This window comes from Babylonia areolata, chromosome 18 (genome assembly GCF_041734735.1).
Source record: "Babylonia areolata isolate BAREFJ2019XMU chromosome 18, ASM4173473v1, whole genome shotgun sequence".
Classification (NCBI taxonomy): domain Eukaryota; kingdom Metazoa; phylum Mollusca; class Gastropoda; order Neogastropoda; family Buccinidae; genus Babylonia; species Babylonia areolata.
In genome coordinates, this window is record NC_134893.1 from 6,478,217 (window position 1) to 6,485,716 (window position 7,500).

Sequence of the window (7,500 nt, forward strand, 5' to 3'; positions counted from 1 at the left end):
CTTTAAGAATGATAAATGTTTGCCCTTGCCTCTGGAAAACACCCAAGACTCACTCACTCCCTGTTCATAATTCAAAGCGAACATAACAAGACCAGATTTCCGTGCGGGGGGATGGGGGTGGGGGGCGGGGAGGGGGGGAGGGTGAGGGGAGGAATTTTGCAGTGTATACTTCAAAATCAGCACACGCTTTCCCGCTTGACTGCAGAAGCAGAGATTACCAGCGGCCGATAATGGTGAAACAGATGCTGACTGGTGTTAGCGACCTCTGTGATAAGGACGCTGGGTGGCTGTGACCCACTGTTTTTTCCTTTTTCCCACAGCGCATCTGCCGCGGTATGAGTGGAGTCTGGCCCTTATTAACCCCCCCCCCTTCCCCCCACTCCCCCACGGCCCCCTGGCTTGGCTTCAAGGGATGTGTCCTCCTTAAGGAGTAATGAGCAGCTGAGGGGGAGCTCGGCCTGGCTGATGACGGATTGGTGTGTTGATAACACACACAGGTGATTGCTTGAAGGAGGAGGGAAGGTGAGGGGAAGGGCAAGGGAGGTGTGTGTGTGTGTGTGTGTGTGTGTGTGTGGGTGGAGGGGGCGGGGAGGAGGGGGCCGGTGGGGGAGGGGGGGGGGCTGAGAGGGGGGTTGGGGAATGCTCCGTTGACCGCAAAAATGGGATCTTTTAGTGGTTTGGTTTATACCTTTTTTTTTTTTTTTTAAAACTTTTTCTTCTGTGTATGTGTCTGCGTTTATAATCATTCTTTTTCACTGTTTCTCTCTGTCTGTCTGTCTCTCTCTGGCACTCTCTCTCTTTTTCTCTCTTGCCGTACCTCTCTCTCAAAGCCTGACTAAGCGCGTTGGGTTACGCTGCTGGTCAGGCATCTGCTTGGCAGATGTGGTGTAGCGTATAATGGATTTGTCCGAACGCAGTGACGCCTCCTTGAGCTACTGAAACTGAAACTGAAACGTACTTCTCTGCTCACTGAAGCAGAGAGGTATACACGCAAGGACTCTCAAGGAGAGAGAGAGAGAGAGAGAGAGAGAGAGAGAGAGAATCTTTGCGACCTCGGTTTGTTCGTTTGTTCGCAGGATCAAGAAAAATACCGTGGGAGGATTTTCCTGACATTCTATGGCCAAGAAACAATCGATTAGATCCCGATTGTGATCAATACAGACAGACACACACACACACACACACACACACACACACACACACACACACAGAAAACCAAACGTAAAATATTTTCTCCATTTTGTTTTTCTTCCCGACAAGATCTATAACACTTTCCCCCCGTGACGTTTTCTCGTTTCTTTCCTGTCACGTTTTTTACCGATCACTCACCCATTTAACGGAGTGCCAAGCGACAGAGGGTCGTTAGCCGCTGAAAGGACTGAAGGACGCAACTTGGCAGGTTGTCTGTCAAGTGCGAAAGGTGGTTTGTGCCAACACACCAGCCTCCACTGGGCCTTTGGCAAACTCCGTGTGGTGAGAATAGTGTTCCACCTCCACCTTTCTTCAAGTCTATTCCGGTTCTGTCGAGTTTGGGTCAATCATCTTTAATGTGGTCACGGACAGGAACCAGGGAGAGGGATGATGATGCAGGGTGAAGTGCTGGCAGCAGCTTCAGTACCACTGTGGATGTTTTCGGGTGATTCTGAGCGGTTCCTGTGCAGAGCTGGGTGGCTGAAGAATGGAGGTACTGCAGACCATGGTCCTCGTCCAGTGTCATCCACTTTTTTCTCTTTTAAAATTTTTTTTCTATATTATTTTTTTTATATATAAAAGTATTATTTATTTATTTATTTACGCTTATAGTTGACTTCATCAAGTTTTTGCGCCTTATACATATTATTATTATTATTAGTAGTAGTAGTTCTTTTTTTAAAAAAGTATTTATCTTTTATTTATTCACCTTTTTTTTCTCAAGGCCTGACTAAGCGCGTTGGGTTACGCTGCTGGTCAGGCATCTGCTTGGCAGATGTGGTGTAGCGTATATGGATTTGTCCGAACGCAGTGACGCCTCCTTGAGCTACTGAAACTGAAACTTAGTGGTTGAGTATTTGAGGACATTCATCAGTGTTTCCATTTTCCTGTACGTACTGCGAGTGGTTGTATCTTATGTCGGGTCTGGCTGGATGTGGAGGAGGAGGAATTTTGTTTAATGTCCCGTCACACATATCGGTGATTGAAGACATTTTGTTAAAGTATTTATGAATACATCTGAGTATTATCGGTTAGAAGGGGTGGGAGATGTGGATGAATGGAGGGTTGGGAGAAACTGGGCAAATGAGGGTAAAAATGTGGGTGAAATTTGGAAGAAAAAAACAACAACAACAACAAAACAACTCTAAATACAGTTACAGGAAATCAAAAGGGTTTGGGAAAAGAAGAAGAAGAAGAAGAAGAAGAAGAAGAAGAAAAAGAAAGGTTAATACACGAAGAACAAAGTAGATTCACAGTCTACGTTTGGAAGGATTTCGATCGCTGTGCGCCGCTGTTTCTTCCATAGAAGTCGATCGCAGTCATCGTTTATTTATTTCCCCACCCTCTACCCCCCTTTGGTGTCATTCGACTTCAGTGTAACAGAAATGGCGCACTCGGCTTCGATTTCGACAATCAAACCAGTATTCATAAGACAGAAAGACATTCCCAACTCGGTCAACTCTCGTCCAACGGTATTGGAAATATGCCTGGCGGCGGAGCGTGCTGCTGGTCAAGGCACCATCCTTGGGGCACAGGAGATACGAGGCTTGTGGCGTGTCTACCCTGCAACAAAGGAGGCTCGTACAGACATCCTTCTTAAAGGTATGCGCGTGAGAGATACTGTGATACAGGCCTCTAATGCAAATCCTTACATTCTTAGGGATGGCTCAGAAGAAGAAAAACTGTCCACAAAGGTGTGGATTGACAATATTCCGATATCCGTGGCTGATTCGGAAATAGAACATTCCCTCACTAAAATAGGATGTGAACTCAGATCCGATGTCAAATACGAAAGGGCTAGGGACCAGGACAACAAGTTAACCCGTTTCTTAACTGGGCGGCGTTTTGTTTTCATCTCCGTTCCCCCCACTCCCCTTGAAAAGATCTTGAAAGTGAATATATTTAATGCCAAAATCTACCACAAAGAGCAGAAAGAAGTTAAAAAAACAGTATTCTGCTCACGATGCCTGGAGTCTAACCATCATGTCTCACAGTGCACAAAAGAAGTTGTGTGCCGACAGTGTAAACAACCTGGACATAAGAGAGGTGATGCAGCCTGTCAGTTTGCAGGGAACCCAGCAGACAAGAAGCATGCCCAACAACAGCAGGGAGACGACAGAGGGGTGCACTCGGACATCCAGAATGCAGCGGTAGCTCCTGTTGCCACAGCCACATCTCCAGCATCCAACTCCTCCACAAAAGGTGCTGGAAGTTCCGGCAGCAAAGCTGGTGACCGGGGTGACAGAAGCCGACCGAGCTGTCGTCAGTCCACCCTCTTCTCTTTCGACCAGCACCGCAGCAGGTCCGAGACCCCCAAGCGCCAGCGGTCCCAGGATCGCCGCAGCCCGAGGGACAGGACCGACAAGCATCGTCGACGGAATGACCGACGATCAGGTAGCCCAGTCCCCCCCGTTCATGCCCCGGAGCCTGTGACTGCCGAGAATTGTCGGTAATGTGTTGCTGCTGTCCTCTGTGTCAAAGACGGTTTTGGTTTTCGCCCCCGGACTATGAGACTGAATAGTGATTAATTTTATGTGTTATGTTTTATCGATGTTAATCTTGTGTGTACTCATCAATAGGCTATAAAATGAATTTTGATTTACCCCCACAATGGACAAGTTATTGATCTCATCTTTAAATGTAAGAGGGTTGAAAAATAAGTTTAAACGCATTTCAATCTTTCGTTATTTAAGAGAGCAGAAGTTTGACATTATTTGTTTACAAGAAGCACATGTAACAGCCAAAGACATACCATTTTGGGAGAAACAGTGGGGTGGAACTATTTTCTTTAACGAAGGCACAAATAGAAGTAGGGGAGAACTTATTTTAGTAGCAAAGCATTTCCCAGGTAAAGTTAGTTTGAAAACAACAGAAGACAGGGTACTAGTTGTTTCAGTGTCGTATGACAATTATGAATTTATGTTAGCCAATGTGTATGCTCCAAATGAATCATCGGATAAAATAGCATTCTTCAGTATGCTCAAAGAAAAGTTTAGCGAATTTATTGACGGACATTTTCTCATGTTTGGTGATTTTAATTGTGTTCTCAACAACTCTCTTGATAATACTGCAGGTCTCCCTCATAGAGAATCAGAAGTTAAAGCGTTTAAGCATTCAGTCAGTACATTAGAACTAGTTGATCTTTGGAGAACATTACACCCTAATAGTAAAGATTTCACATGGCACAGAACAAATCCATTTATAGCCAGAAGACTCGATTATTGTTTCACATCACACAGTATGCTGCATTGTTGTGTTTCTTGTGAGCATCGGACAGTCCCTAACTCGGACCACAAAACGGTTGTTACAGAGCTTAATCAGAATATTTTTTCCCGTGGGCCAGGATACTGGAAATTCAATAATAGCTATCTTAAGAACACAGAGTTTGTCAAATTAATGAATGAACTGCTAGATAATCATTTAAATTATGATGTCAGTGATAATATTTCCTATATAAAAAAGTGGGAATGTTGCAAAATTGAAATCAGAAATTTGTGCAGTGAGTTTGGTAAAAATGTAGCATGTAAAGAACGGAATAACGTGAAGAGATTAGAACTACAAATTTCAGACGTTGAGAAAGATTTAGTAAACGATCCCTCTAACAAAAACAAACAGACTCAATTTCTAAAATTAAAACAAAATCTAGAATTATTGCTATTAGAAAAAGCGAGAGGGGCACAAGTTAGATCAAGAATTAAGTGGATTGAGGAGGGTGAACGAAACACAAAATATTTTTGTAATTTAGAAAAAGCTCGAGCCAAAAAGAAAATTATAACAAGACTTAGTAAAGAAACTGGTGAAGTTATAACAGATCAAAGAGAAATACTACTTGAACAGGTGTCTTACTTTAAAAACTTATATAGTCAGACAACAGCAGAAGAAGATGTAAGGGAAGCAACTGATATATTTATGGCAGATGAAAATTTCCCTCGTTTGAATGGTACGGATGCTGCTGTGTGTGAGGGACCTGTCACTTTAGAAGAAACGAGCAATGCACTTGCGAAAATGAAGAACGGGTCTGCCCCAGGCTGTGATGGAATTACAGTAGAATTCTTTAAAACATTTTGGTGTAAAATAGGCAGTATTGTGACAAATTCCTTCGTAGAATCCTTTAATAAAGGTGAACTATCTTACTCTCAGAAGCAAGGAATTATAACATTGATACACAAAGGAAAAGATCTAGAAAGAGATAAGCTAAATAATTGGAGACCTATAACCCTACTCAATACAGATTACAAACTACTTGCAAAAACACTAGCAGAAAGGCTGTCGTCCGTTGTTCACACTTTAGTTAATGAAGATCAAGCAGGCTACATTAAGGGCAGAAACATATCTACAATTATCAGATCGATTGATGACGTTATTAATTATCTGAATAAAACAAAGAAAGCGGGATACTTATTAGCAGTAGATTACTCTAAAGCATTCGACTCCATATCAAAAAGTTTCTTGGTACATGCTTTTTCTGTCTTTGGTTTTGGACCAGTCTTTCAAAAATGGGTTACTGTCTTATTTAAAGGTTGTACAAGTTCTGTTAATCATGGTGGTTGGATATCTGAACCTTTCGACGTGCTGTGTGGTATTAGACAAGGATGCCCATTTTCACCTTTGGCATTCGTATTAGCTGTTGAATTATTAGCTATTAAAATAAGAAACAGTCCCATAGTGGGAATTGTAACCCCTCGATCCGAGAGAAATGAGGATGTGCATTTAAAAGTAAAACAACTGGCGGATGACACAACCTTGTTTCTTAGAGATATAGAGGACATGAATAGATCGTTTAACATTTTTACTTCTTTTGAAAGATTCTCTGGACTGAAATTGAATGAACATAAAACAAAGGCACTAAGACTAGGTAGACAGAAAAGAGAGGTAAATCTTCCATTCTCAACAGTAGATAGAATAAAGATATTAGGAATCCATTTCGAAAGTAACCGAATGGCCAAAGACATTGAAGATAACTGGACAAGCAGGATTGATCGAGTGAACAAACTCATTAAAGAGTGGAGTAAACGTGACTTAAGTATTCAAGGGAAAGTAGTCGTGATAAAATCATTTCTTGTCAGTCAGTTCATTTACGTTATGCAGTCGATTGGCCTTCCAGCTGAGGTTCTGAATAAAATAAACTCAATTCTGTACAAGTTTCTGTGGCAGAAAAAACACAGTAACAAGAGAGCTTTCGAGAAAGTAAAAAGAAAAGTAATGGAAGCGAGTGTAGAAGAAGGTGGTCTGAACATGATAAACATGATCCAGCTCCAAAAATGTTTTCACCTACAATGGGCAGGGAAACTGTTTGGGGCGACAGCCAAGGAAAACTGGAGTGTGATCCCTAAATGGCACATGGATAAACTTGTTAAAGAAAATGTGTTTCTCTTAAATTGTAGATCAAAAGATCTAATAGGTTTGAACATGATAGATAACGATTTTTGGAAAGATGTAGTTAGTTCGTATCTTGACAGCAGGCCGTTAAAATCACTTTCAGACATCAAAAGTAACAACTTTCACTCCCAATTGCTGTTTAACAACGCCTTGATAAAGTATAAAAACAAATTATTATTCTTCAAATCTTGGAATGAGAAAGGTCTTGAACAAGTAAAGGACATAATTAATTTCAGGGAAAATAGAGTGTTGTCTTTAAGAGAGATACAGGATATAGTGCGTAAAAACAAAGCAGGCATTGTTTTTGAATATAACGCATTGATAAATTCGATACCAAAGGCATGGCTTCAATGGATAGAAAGAGGGGAAAAGGAGGATGAAACACAGAAATGTGATGTAAGCCTGTACAACACAAATTTAAAACAGATTAAAAAAAATACACTCATAAACAAAGAGAAAACTGTTCCCAACGCATACTACTTCTGGCTCAGAAAATTTGGTATCCACTTACTCGGGTCAACCTGGTCTATAGCGAGAGATATAACAAAAGAAACTAGATTAAGAGTTCTGCACTGGAAAATTTTACACAACATCTACCCCACCAATATCCTTCTAAACAAAATGAAAGTAGCAGAAAACAATAAATGTCCCTATTGTAAAGATTTGGTAGATTACATTGAACACTTTTTTTTTGATTGCCCAGTAACACACAACTTCTGGAAGTATATTGAACAAAAACTACTAACAGAAACAAGTGTCCACTTGAAACTGTCAGCATCAGATATCCTGTTTGGGATTGAAAATTCGCCATATCTAAAAGGAAATTATGCGTATATCAATAATATAATTTTAGTGGGTAAAATGTGTGTCAGTATCTATAAAAAGACCAAATCAGTCTTTTCCTTACAGGTTATTTTTGAACGAGAATTT

At 41.2% G+C, this 7,500-nt stretch overlaps 1 protein-coding gene across 1 annotated transcript in view; it reads left to right on the forward strand.

Moving 5' to 3' along the window:
• LOC143292404 (ankyrin repeat and fibronectin type-III domain-containing protein 1-like) overlaps positions 1-7,500 on the forward strand; it is a 383,404-nt gene that overhangs the window by 97,001 nt on the left and 278,903 nt on the right. The gene's annotated exons all lie outside the window — the stretch shown is intronic.